This window comes from Chenopodium quinoa, unplaced genomic scaffold, assembly GCF_001683475.1.
Source record: "Chenopodium quinoa cultivar QQ74 unplaced genomic scaffold, ASM168347v1, whole genome shotgun sequence".
In the NCBI taxonomy this organism is placed as follows: Eukaryota; Viridiplantae; Streptophyta; class Magnoliopsida; order Caryophyllales; family Amaranthaceae; genus Chenopodium; species Chenopodium quinoa.
In genome coordinates this window covers 7,760,917-7,774,976 of record NW_018743792.1, presented here as the reverse complement: position 1 = coordinate 7,774,976, position 14,060 = coordinate 7,760,917, and positions in this window count along the sequence as shown.

Here is a 14,060-nt window from a genome sequence, read left to right as displayed (position 1 = left end):
TGTGTTAATCGTTCCTAATGAGATCATGATCATCTATTTGCGACTTGTTATTGAATAAATTAATGTAATTGGATTCCCCTTTCCCTATTATCTTTTTAATTACTTTAAGTAGTGTTTTAGATATTTCTCTCCCTATCTCACAACCTTCCTACTAGTCTAATTACCTCAAATTAATACACTTAGTCCTTGTGGTTCAACCCTAGCTTGCCACTATCTAGTGTGATCTTGATAGAGTTAGGTTAGGATTATAAATTGTAAATTTGATCTAGGGTAGTAGACCTACGACCTATTGTCACCCGATCAGCCGTACAAGGGGATTATAAAGGCAACACTCAAGCAGCTAGGCCTCTTAGTAGGAGAAGCTTAACAATGCCAGGCCGGGAGTGTCCTCATATTAACAATAAGAAATATGTCTTTGTTGTTTACAAGGCTGTGCTTAGATGGATTTTAGAAATCATTTGTACTTGACAGTCAAACTCAGAATTTCGAGAAACACTTCTGGACGCAATAGGGATGACGATAAATCGTACCTTATAGTTCATGAAGAGGCATTAAGTGACATAAGAAAAGGGCAATACACAAACATCTTACTTTTCCTTTCGGACAAGTAGGACATTGAAAGGGATGGTGTCCTTCGAAAAAGTGTATTATTCCAATAGAGGGTTCGGAATTATAAGCTAAGTAAATTATTCAGTGAAGTCAAGCGATCAGAATGCCTAGCTAGAGGCTGCTTCCGATCAATAAGATTAATATATAATTTGATCTTACAGATTGCTCTTGACAGAACCCTACGGGTCACACCCAATCGCGTTACCTAACAAAGGCAATGAATTAATCCGAAGGATTAAACACGTCGACAAGGATTTTACGAACTCAGACATCGGATTCCAAGCTTAAAGCATTGAGCGTCGAGTCGATTCCAGGTACGAGGGCTAAGCTGATAAGGCTAGTAAAAATGCGAGCTTAATGCAAGGCCAAGGCTACAAGCCCAGAAGCCGCATGTGCATGCTCGCTAGACGAGCAGGCCACAACTCGAATGCTATCATTATCCCGCAAAGGCCGCCAGCCCCACAAGTAAGGCCAACAGCCAGCAAGGCTTGCTGGACCTTGCGCGCGCAGTAGCCTTCAATGCTACATTGCTTACTAGTGCGGGCCTGCTGTTGCGTAGGTTGGCTGGCATGCCAAGCCAAGGCACCAGGCGCTAGCGCGGCAGCCTTGGTGGCCATGGCAGCCCGCCAGCAGGCGCAGCACTAATGGGTCTGTGGGTGAGTTTGTGTTTCTTTGGGGAGCAAGGGGAGTTGTGGTCCTCACCTACCCTCTCTCTCAAGTTGCCACTTGTTGTTTGCTTATTGATTTTCTTAATTAAATTGATATAATTTTGAATTAAATTAATTACTTATTTCTCACTTTATCAATTCTCCCACATGGAAAGATGATTGAGGTTTTTGGGAATGTTTTCCCTATAAATACCAACCTTGGGAGTTGGGAATTTACACAATTTAAGTTAAACTCAATAAGGAATCTCCCAAAAGCGTGAGAAAACCTTTAAGTTCGTAAAACTCAAGTTTTTGGTTTAGTCTCGTCTAAGCTACGAGATAGGAACCTTGTTCGGGCGTGTGGGTGTGCGAAGTAGGAGGATTCGCGATGAGTGACATTTATGTCACTCTTAGGAGTAGTGTTTAGGTCTCCTTCCTCCTATTTTCTTAGGCTTTTCTACCTCATTTCTCCTTTTATGGGTTCTTTATGTGTTGAGGAAAAGTATGCTAATTTGCGCTTGTTTTGATAATCTTTATGCATTATTTTATCATCCCCTTGCTCTCGTGATTTTAGCTATCTTTTGTAGGTTCCATGGCCGTCCTAAGCACGGTGGGAGGCCCCTTGGCCAAGCTTGGAAGCATGGATAAAGGCAAGAGGAGCAAAGGGAAGGAGAGGAAGCAAGATGATGAAGTGCAAGAAGAGGTGTGGCCGAACCTCTGATAGATTCGGTCAAACCAAGGTGTGGTCAAACTTTTCAAAAGTTTGACCGAACTTCCAAGGTGCAAATGCGGCAGTTTCAAACTAGTTTTCAATGATTTTGCAAGAGGGGTCGAACCTCAAAAATTAGACCAGACAAGGAGCAGGTAGGTTCGATCGAACCTACCCAGATGTGTGATCGCACCTACCCAGAGTTTGTTCGGACCTTTTCCCGATCTTAGCCGACTTTGTACGGACTATTTAAGTCCCTTTTTAGATCGTTTTTGGGTAGATTAAATTAGTTTAATTTTCTGGTTTTATTAGCCCTAATTTAGAAAGAAAAACACCCTTAGTTTAACTTTTTAGGAGAGAAAGTGTGGATTTCTCCATTGTTGAGCTTGGATTTTGAAGATGAAGCTTAATCAACCTCTTTTTAGACCTCCAACTTCATTCAATGAACATTTCCTTACTCTTTTCTCTTTATCTTGCTATTTGATTTTGCTTTAGTTTGCATTTGTTTTGTTGATTACTCATTAATCATGCCTTTGCTTATTGATTTCATGATTAACTTGTTAATTACCATGTATAATGGTAGTCCTTTAGCTAAGGTTATGGGGATGATGCAGTTGGAATTTGTTCATGCTTTGGTTTGGAATTCAAGTTAATTGTGATTAAAGCCTTTATTTTCTTGATGTTCTTCGATCTTCTTGCAAAGTGCACATTGCTAGTTGATTGAGGGTGAATTTATGCTAGGTGATGCGATAGTTGAGCTAGCTAGATTCATTTATATCGATTGTTACTTGATTTCACCTTCCAGTATATGGTTCTAATGTGATAACATAGAGGCTATGTTAGGAGAAGCCAATTTACCCCGATAGGTGGCTAGATTAGACCTTATATCGATATTCAAGCATGTTTAGTTCATGATTGATTTGTTTCCACGACTATGTGTGTTCAAGTGAAGCCTACATCTACCCATTTCCCTTAGTGTTTTCATTGCATTGTTTCTAATTCATTTCGCTCTTAGTTTTAATATCTTAGACAACTTCGTTCCCCCTTTTCGAGATAGCTTAATTGATGGTTGTGATCGTAGTGCTTAGCTTCTCCCTGTGGTTCGACCCCTCTTCTTGCCATAAACTTGTATTAGGTTAGTTGAGTGTTATAAATTGTATTTGATTTAGGGATAGACAAATTGACGATGTGTTTCTTCCCTTATCATGCATCTCTAGAGCTTTCCGGGGGTCGTCCTCGAGTTCGTGTGAAGCACGCTATGAGGGTAAGAATGTCTCTTCCCTTCTTTCTCTCTCTCCTCTTTATGTGTTTATCGCTTTATTATTTTCATGCTTGTTAGTTAGTTGTATTAATTATGCATGTGGTCCGGGGCGGGTTTTGGTTCTACACGGTGGTCGCTCACCATAAAACCCAACAATTTTTGTACACATCAACATCTTAACCATGGACCATTTTGTTACCCTTAGCGCAGTCGTAGCATGAACATGGATAAATGCATGCCTTAAGGTTGTAAACCTCATATGCATCATGTGTACTTAGACATGTTAATTTTTACCCAACCTAGCTTGAACCGTTTTTCATGGGTTTTGAGTAAATTCTTTTGACCCAAATTTCGATTAAACCTGAACTCGTTTTACTAATAAATTTGCGGGTAAAACACAACTCGATTGGTCAATCCATTTTCTGATGTTTTCTTTTAAATAGATTTTGAAAGATGTGGAGTACATTTATGGGAAATTATAGAAACCTAGTTCTTTGATTGAGTTTGGTCGTCCATCAATTATTCCACATTCGATAATTTTTCTCTCATCTATCTCTCTTTCTCTCAAAACAACACAACCCACCACCCATAACAAATTACTAACTTGTACGTACCAACTGCTTTCGCATAACTCAAGTCGTGCCATGGATTGCATAGCCCACGAAAATTGCCGCCGAGCGTTGTTTGATTGTGTTTAGTTTGAATTTTATATAGCCAATGTCTTTTATATCCCGTCATTCTTTTGTAATTTAAGGTTGAATTGTATTGCATTGATAACTATTACATAATATATGTTAGATATACAGTTAGTAAAGATAATTAACGTAATGCTTTAAATTAAGTAATGGAGACAATAGCAAACTCTATAAAGACAATACTTACGTAAATAAAGATATTATATATACCTACAGATCAATAATATTGAGTAGGGGATTTCTCCCGCCACGTAGACCAATTAAACTCTACCACGTGTCATCCACGTGGACCAACCAGATCCCGACACGTGTCACCTTGTGATAGGTCCAAGGTGGACTAATCAGGCCACGACACATGGCAGGCAGATTGCCAACTAGGAAAGTGGTCCTTAAGGGCCCAAATACCTAGGCAAGCCTAGTCAGTCCTAGGTATTTAAAAACCTAGTACTGGGCACATATTTCCATACCCTCTGAGGAACAGCATACAGAAATCCTTAAACACACGCGTACATTACTTGCTGAGCATTAACTCCTACTTGAGAGCTAAGGCTCGAATTCCGAGACTATCTTAGACACTCGGATGATCACTTCCCTTCCGAGAGGAGCCTGATCCCCTTTACTTTCCGCATCTTTACTTCCGAACACGTTCTAACTTGATCGTCGAAGGCGGAACTCCCACCCACAGGAGTCTCCGTTGTTTTGCAGGTACAGGTGTTCAGAGGTCAGTCTTGGTGTAGGAACTCTCCCGTAGGACATCTAAAAAACCCAAAACATTTGACGCCGTCTGTGGGGAGAGTACTTCTAAGATGACTTCACAAGAAACTGTACCGCCTCTTAATGAGAAACAGCCTATGACTGATGTCCAGGTCTATATAGACCAAGATACAGATGACGATTGTGAGGTCGACACACACACGACCCCTGACAGGTCCCTAAGAACTCGGCGCATCCGTCCTCGAAAGGAAGGAACGGACTATCGAACAGGCGGGCCTAACGAACCATCCGGCCAGCCGGCCGGTCAACCTCAGGCGGCCAAAGGCTCCATCCCCATCACCAGAAACTAGCTCATGACTCTCATGACAAGTTTCAAAGGGGAGATTAAGGACCTGATCGATAAACGGACGGTTGTCCCTACTAAGGAATAGTCGGCCAAAAAGCCTCCCATTTGGGAGGAATAAGCCGGTCAAAGACCGAGAGGCCACTCCTTACCATAAACCAAGGGAGGGACAGAAGCCCTTGATAAATTTGGCAAGACTTCGGTTCCCTGAGCCAGGGAAGAGGAAGGCCATCCGGCATGTACATCCTCATGGTTCAAAGAAAACCTATTCTGATGCCCGGATGTTAATCAAGCAGAAGAAGAACAAGCAATTGCCAGAGTCGGTTTCAATGTCGAACTTGCAAAACAGCTTTTAGAATACCTCAATGAGGTATTCACAATCAAATCAAGAGAACTAGACAGGCGGCATGTCTTCCCACTCTAGTCCTCAGATGCTCCGTGTGGCTCCGTATGCGCCTCACCAGCCGTACATGCCGTATGGACAACCTTACATGCAGCCGACCCTCTTCGGGGGCTGGCGGCACATAATGTCCAACCCTTGGACTGACATCTTCGACTGCTAAGACTTGGAGAACAACCCTCTGCGTTCTCCAAGGAAATAACTGAGGCCGGAGAGCCGGTCAAGGTGAAAAATGTGCTGGTAGGTGCCTATGACGATACACCAACCCAGAAGACCACCTGATGGAATACACCAACCTTATGTATCTTCAAGGGTTGGATGATGTCGCATGGTGTAGATGCTTCCCAGCCACATTGAAGGGCGTCGCCCAGCAATGGTTCGGCAACCTGCCCGCCGGATGCATCAATAATTTCAGGACGCTTGCATACTTGTTTGCGTCCAACTTTTCAATGAACATCCCTGCGAAGAAAACAAGTCTTGACCTGGGAGCTATACAGCAGGGAGAGAAGGAAGGCCTACGATCATACATCAGGCGGTTTAATCTGATGAAAATTCAGATTCAAGGACTGTCTGATGAGGTGGCCTATACAGACTTTTTCAAAGGTCTGAAAGATGGGTCGACCTTCAAGTTCAACCTTGTAAGGAAGAGGATTGCTACCCTCCAAGAAGCACTGATGGAGGCGGATGCCAATATACAGGCAACCGAGCTCTGCAACATTAGTAAACAGTCGGACTCAAAGAGGTCTGTCAAAAATGAGAGTCAGCCATTACAGCCGGCTAAGAAAGAAAAGAAAAGAAAAGAAGTCTGGGTGGCTGATACTTCTGAACAGCCGTCCTAGAAGAAAAAGAGAGAAGCAAAAACATACTCCCTAAATTACGAATTTAATAAAGACTGTCACTCCATCCTCATGGAAATTAAGGACCGTGTCTCCATTGACAAGCCGGCTACTATCAAAGGTTCCACCAAAAATCGGAACAAAAATAAATATTGCCACTACCATGTGGATATTAGCCATGACACCAACGAATGCTTTAGTCTCAAGCGGCTGTTGGACCGTCTGGCTTATAAAAGAGTTCACAAGTCTTATGTTTTGAGGTCCAAGGTTACCCTGTAAACTAACCCTGGGCAGTCGTCTAAGAAGAAACCTCACTCTGCTAATAGTTTGGACACTGATGAAACTCCGATTTATACAATAGCAGGCGGCTTTGCTGGAGGCGGCCCAACGATCCGGGGTAACAAGAACTACATCAAACGGCTCGACGTCAACTCGGTCGATAAGGGGCAGGCTTCCAAGGACTCTTTCCCCGAAGTTGTAGTTACTGAGGATGACAGGGGCAAAGTCAGGAGGCCGCATGATGACCCAGTTGTCATCGAATGCAAAGTGGCCAACCAAAGAGTTGGCCAAATCCTCATTGATACTGGGAGCTCGTCTGATCTCATCAGTCACAAGTGCCTGTACAAGCTCAGGTACAAGCCCGAGAACATGCACCAGGTCTCTCATCCCTTAGTAGGATTTGGAGGTGGTGTGGTACATCATGTAGGTCGAATAGACCTACCCGTTTGTCTGGGCCAAAATGGGGAGGGATGCCACATGGTGGTCCGGTTCTTAGTAGTTGAAGAGCTGACGGCCTATAACATGATTTTGGGGCATCCCACCTTGAATGAATCCAAGGATGTTATCATTCCTTCTCTTATGCTCCTCATGTTTAAGAAGGATGATGGAACACTCGGCTCCCTTTGGGGATACCAAAAGATGGCCAATGAGTGTTACCTCTCTGATGTCAAACCCACTATGGTCGCATCCGGCCCTAGTGGAGAAACTACTGACCTTGAGAAAATCAAGGAAGCCGCGCCTGCTGCCAAAGCAGCCGGCAAGAAGGGAAAGGCCAACCAAATGGTGGTCGAGAAAAAATACAAGCAATAGCAATCATTGACCGGTGAAAGGCCAGATGAACTTCGTCCCCAGCCGGCTAGTGAGCACATGGAAATCGTTTTGGATCACTCTCGTCCTGAACAAACTGTCAAGGTGGGGACGACTGCTTTTGCTAAACTTGGTGCAGAATTGCACAACTTGTTAAAAGAATTCAAAGACATCTTTATCTTTGAGATGGACGAGATGCCAGGCATCAGCCCGGATCTAGCCGTCCACAAGCTTGTTGTGGATCCAAAAAAGAAGTCGGTAAGGCAAAAGAAGAGGAACCATGGAGAAGAACGAAGCCAGGCGGCAGCCGTCGAGGTGAAAAAATTGTTAGATGCTCGGTTCATTCGGCATTGCTATTTCCTTGATTGGGTTCCCAATATTGTGTGTGTAAAGAAGCCGAACGGAACTCGGCGCATGTATGTAGACTACACAGACCTCAACAAGGCATGTCCGAAGGATAGCTATCCTCTCCCAAAGATCGACAGTGTGGTCGATTCTGCAGCCGGCCATGCCTTGATAAGCTTTATGAACGCCTATTCAGGCTTTCACCAGATACCCTTGTGGAAAAAAGATCAAGAAAAAACTGCATTCGTTACTGATTAGAGTTATTCTGTTACACTGTGATGTCGTATGGTTTGAAGAATGCGCCTGTGACCATCTAGAGATGATTAATACAGTCTTCATTAATCAAATTGGAAGGAATATGGAGGCGTACATTGATGATATGATAGCCAATCCAAATTACAAACGGACCATCTTACAGACCTCCGAGAAACATTCGCCACACTCAGGCGGCACCAGGTCATGCTCAATCCCAAGAAATGTGTATTTGGTGTTGAGTCTGGGAATTTCCTCGGATTTCTGATTGATCAAAGAGGGATAGAGACTAACCTTGGAAAAATATAGGCGGTCATAGACATGCAGTCTCCCCGTACTGTAAAAGAAGTTTTAAAATTAATAGGGTGTATGGCGGCTTTAGGGAGATTCCTCAGTCGGTTAGGCGACAATTGCCTCTATTTCTTCCAAGCAAATAAGAAGAAGACTATGTTTGAATGGGGGGTGGATGTAGAGGCGGCCTTCCAAAAGTTGAAGGAACACTTGCACTCTCTACCAAGGCCGGTCAGTCCTTTGCCAAAAGAAGTGTTTTACATGTACCTAGTTGTCTCTGATCATGCGCTAAGTGTTGTTCTCCTTGTTGAAAAAGGTGGCACCCAGCTCCCAGTCTACTTCATCGGTCATGTTCTACGGAATATAGAGCTGAGGTACCCCATGGTTTAAAAATTTGGACTTGCCCTCTTCATGGCAGTCAAGAAGTTGAAACCTTACTTCATGGCGCATCCGGTCGTGGTCTACACTGACCAGCCAATCAAGTGGCCACTGACAACCATGGAATCATCCGGCCGAATGATCAAATGGGCGATTGAGATTCAAAGCCTTGAAATAACTTTTGAGCTAAGGAAAGCAGTGAAGGGGAAAGCGTTTGCTGACTTCATTGTTAAAATGACTAGGCCGGCTGATCCAGAAAATTTTGAACAAGTCTGGAAGGTATATGTGGACGGGAGCTCCACCCTGAACGATTGTGGTGCAGGCGTCATATGTCAGTCTCCTATAGGAGACAAGTATGAGTATGCACTACTTTTCAAGTTCCAAGCCTCAAATAATGAGGCAGAATATGAAGCCTTACTAGCCGGCATCCGCATGAGTAAGGCGCCTAGGGCAAGGAAAGTGGACGCCTGTTCTGACTCATAATTGATTGTTAGCCAATACCATGGTGATTATGAAGCCACGCATCCGGCTATGATCAAGTATTTACAGGCGGTCAAAGAAGAGGTTGGGACGCTTGAGGAATTTCATTTAAGTCAAGTACCTAGGTCTGAGAATAACCAGACGGATGCTCTCTCCAAATTGGCATCATCCGCCTCTTATGACACACCAAGGTCAGTTTTCTGGGAAGTGATGGAAAAAAGGAGCATCGAAGAAGAACCCATTGGGATCCTAGATCGAAGCTCCACCTGGATGGATGGCATCCGGGCTTACTTAACAGACGGCACCTTGCCGGATACCTACCCAGAGATGGTCACAATGAAAAAACGTGCGGCCGATTTTGAAATCCACAATGGAGAGCTTTTTAAGAAAGGCTATCTCCAACCTTAAAGAAGGGCCGAGAGGTCCTAGAAGACGTGTACTCGAGCTTCTGCGCCTCCCACATAGGCGGCAGGACCCTAGGAAAGAGAGTTAGGCGGCAAGGCTACTTCTGGCCTACCCTAGAAGCAGACGCCATGTAGATGGTGAAAAAAGTGACAAGTGCCAAAGGTTTGGAAAGCTCATCCATCGTCCGGCCACTAACCCGACGGCTATTCATAGCCAAGTACCATTAGCCAAATAGGGCATGGACATTCTGGGTCCATATACGCATGCTACATGCGGACAAAGGTATATTTTGGTTGCTATCGACTACTTCACCTAATGGGTAGAGGCGGAGGCAGTCAAAGGCATTAAAACAAAAGATGTTATCTCCTTCATTTAGAGAAATGTCATCACCCGGTATGGGGTACCCATGTCTATGGTCTTTGACAATGGTCCTCAATTTGAGACGCCTGCTCTCAAGAACTGGTTGGGAGACCAAGGGATCTCTCACTGTTTTGCATCAGTCGGCTGCCCCCAAGCAAACGGCCATGTTGAAGCCTTCAATAAGTTAATCTCTAAGGGCATCAAAAAGAAAATTGAAAGAGCTGATGGCCTATGGGCTGACGAGCTACCGCATGTTTTGTGGGCCATCAGGGCGACTGAAAAAGGGGCGTCTGGTGAAACTCTATTTATCATGGTTTATGGGGCAAAGGTTGTTCTTCCTATTGAGCACTATGAGCCGACTCTTCGAGTCATGCTTTATGACGAAGAGGCTAACTAGGAGGCCATGCGGCTAGCATTGGTCTCACTTCAAGAACGCAGGGCAATGCGGCCTTGCGTCATGAGATCTACTGTTTCAGAATGATGAGAGCTTACAATAAAAGAGTGCACAAGTGCCCTTTGAAAGTAGGGGACTTTGTGTTTTGAAAATTGGAAGCAGTCGGTAGGGCTAACGAATAGGGAAAGCTGACTCCTAATTGGGATGGCCCTTATCGAATCTATGAAGAAGTTAGAGGCGGCACATACCGCCTAGAAACACCAGACGGCATGCAGCTAGCCAGAACTTGGAACGTGATAACTTGAAAAAGTACTACTTCTGAGATTTGTAAATTATTTGTACATTGAAGCATATTAATAAAATTTGCAATTTATTTTTCAGTTTTTTGCAAGTCTCCTCAGTGGGGCAAGCCGCCTGTGCAATACACAATCGGCCTTATTTCTTTTAATCATCTACTCTAACATGAGTAAAAATGCTAAGTCTAGACAACTTAGCAACTATGTTCTTTTTTGAACAACCTAATGAGGCCTATGGCCGGATGATCAACTTCAGGCCCATGTTCGGATGATCCTAATAAAAGTAAACTAATACGTCTGTCACAAACTTGAGCAGGCGTCCGGTGACATCCATCCGATTGAATTCGTCGCAGAGAGCATCTCCCATTTGGGTGGCACATTTCTCTATAAACCTAAACGACCCTACCGAATGTCTCTAAGACAACCTCACAGTCGTTTGACATGAGACGAAGATAAAAGTATCGCTTACTTCAAACAAACGGTAAACAGTGAAAATCTAAGTCAGAAACCGCCTGCTATTGCTTAGGACAATACTGTCGGCATAGGCTGAGTTCTAAACTTGGTAGTTATTTTGGTAATAAGCTAAGACCAATCTTAGCAAATGGAAAAACAACATGCGGCCACAACCGATTGTTTCTTCTATTTACTCAAGTTCAAGTGACGGAGACTGATTAACCCTAAAGGTACGAAACCTAAACGGTACGAATGAAGCCGCCTGTCCTTTTGATAAACAGTCGGCATTCGGCCACTATTCCTATATAGGTTAGCAAAATAGTTGAAGCTATCGCCTATAACCCAACATGCGGTTTCCGCTTCGAGTACGCATCTAGTTTGGCGCCTAATCTGTATAAGTACCAAACAAACGGACTATTAACAAAACTAAGTACAAAACTTAGTGGCATAGAGTGGTTCGTCTAAATAACTATATTGACGCCGAGAGCCGGATCATGCTGACTGTATGACCGTCTATACAATGGACGTATGTCCGCCTGGTTTGGGGCAATCACCATAGTGATTGATTGACCTAAAAATCAGCCATATTCTTTAAAGTATCAAAGATTTTCAAGTCAATCCATCAACCTTAGAAAACTTGGCGCACAACCGGCCAGGGGCAAGAACAGTCGGTATACCAAAACAATCGGCATTTTGAAAAATAATCAAAGCATTCATACAAAAAGGCAAGCTATACTTGGAAAAATTATGAAATGCAAAAATTCAAAGCAAAGTGAAAATTGGAAGATCCGGCAAAACTGCCGGATGTTTCATATAAACAGTCGGCCATAAGACCGACAAAAATGTTAAAATTGTCAAAAAAACCCCGATCCTTTGGTCGGGTAATGATACAAAGCATGCGGCACGCAGGCCGAAGAAAAGTTGATTTAATAAGGGGAAGCTTAAGCAGCCGGAGGGGGTACATTATCATCAGCAGCCGCATCCTTCTAGTCACCAGTTGGCCGCTGTTCTGTTTCATTAACCTCCCCCTCCTCCTCTTCCTGGTCTGACTCCCCTGAAGTAGAATCAGACGACTCCCCCTCATCTCCCTTGTCCTCTTGGGCTTGATTTAGGATTTTTTCACTATATTCCTTGGAGGAGGCGGCAAACTGATTCTCCCAGTTCCCATAGCTGGTCTCTGGGATGAGAGCCCCCCATGTCATCTTCATGATGGCGCTGTTGTCGTCCATCATTTCCTGAACCAGGGCCTCCTTTTCTTCATCAGCCCTTGAGAGGTACTTCTTGGCAAGCTGAGTCTTCTAGTTCTGCAGGCAGAGCTTGAGCTTGTCCACCCTACTGCGAAGGCCAACTGCTTCTTGGTCCGCCTCCCTAAGAGGCCCGAGCTCAGCCTTGAGGTCTTTAATGGACGACTTCAGCTCAGAGATCCTCTTCTTGGCCGACTCTAAGTCCTCTTTGACCTACAAGTTGGCAGCCGCCTAACAATACAGTATGTCAGTAGTCAGAAGTTCATTTTGAGCAATCTGGAACATAACTTTGTCAGAATCAGAGGCGGCCCGGGCCTTCGCAGCCTTTACCTCTTTGTTCTTTTCGTTTAGGGGCTTGCGGAGACCATACACTCGCAGCATAGAACTGCACTCGGCCAAAAAACAGTTGTTAGTTACAAGCGACCAGGCAATTATTTATACAACAAAAAAGAATTTTTAACTAAGTATACCTCAGCTAAAAGAGCCAGGTTCGCTTCCAGGTTAAGGGTGCCAACTTCCTTAACAGTCTCCCTATCCTCGACGGGGATGGCCCTCAGCATGGACCTAGCCCATCTGAACCAGATCCGGCCTTTGAGAGACCTGCACAATCAATACCCTGTAAGTACTTGGTGTGAATTCGGCCAATAGATCGATTGCCCTCAGAGGTGCTAGAAGACTGCTGATTGAATTTGGCCCTCAAAGGGTAAGGGAAAGGAAACAAGTCTTTGATACCTTCAGCAGCCGCCTGCTTGTCCTTCTCCTTCCCAGGCCGACTGCAAACAGGGACGGCTGGAGATTTTGGAGGTGGGTTGCTCCCTAGCCTTGAGACCACATGTTTCCTGGCTCTCCCAGGTGTTGTTATGTTACCATCCATCTGTTTCCTAACTTTAGGATCCGGATGGGAGGAGGAGGAAGGCTTTTCTAAGTTGCCCTGCAAAATAACCACAATAAGTAAGAAGCAGGTGGTAGAAAAGCTAACTAAGGTCTGTTCAGTTGAATGTTCACCTTGGGCGTCTGCACAGCAGGCGACTCTTTAGTTGATCGCTTGCCCAAGATGGTCGAGCGATACTGGGCAGTAGCTTTCTTTGAGGCCGAGAGCTTTTCCATGGCTTTGTCTGCAAAAGATGAATCAAGGAGTTAGTTTGACACAAAATAAATCAAGTTTTACAAGACACTTGAACAGGCGGTCAACTACCTCTCGACATCTCTTCACAAAGGCCACAGGTGGCCAGATATGTCCCATCATATAACCAGTTATACTTGGGAATATAATTTTGAGGAATGAACTCCCTCGCCCCAGTCTCGGGGTTCGCCTGGATGTCTACTTTAAAGATACCTCTATTAAGGATCTCCTCTTTTGCTTTACAGGGAATAGGCGGCAGCTCAAAACCGCCTATTAGGAAAGGTTGGTTCCTGTTCCACCGGTTGAATTTTTTAGTCCTGACTGTGTCAGGGCTGGAGATGATGTAGAAAGTGTTCCTCAAATCTTTCCACTTGTTCTCCTTCCCCACAGTCATCATATAGCCCGTGTGGCTAGACAACTGATACCAGTCGGTCCCACTTGTCTTTTGGGTTCGGCTAAGGTAGTGCATATGAGCGAATGCCTCAAAGCTTGGCTCTACCTCATGCGTTTCACAGCCGGCAACATAGCCCAAGATGTTGAACCAAGAGTTTGGGGCTAGTTGCCAGACACCTAGCCAGTATCCGTCCAAAATATTCTCTATAGCCGGATGTAGAGGAAATATCAGGCCAGCCTTAATAGCCGCCTCATAGCAGCCAAAACATGCGTCCCCGTAGCTGGACTGCTCGGGCCAGACTACAGTGTCCTCGCCATCCGGCGTGCATAGGACATACCCTTGCCC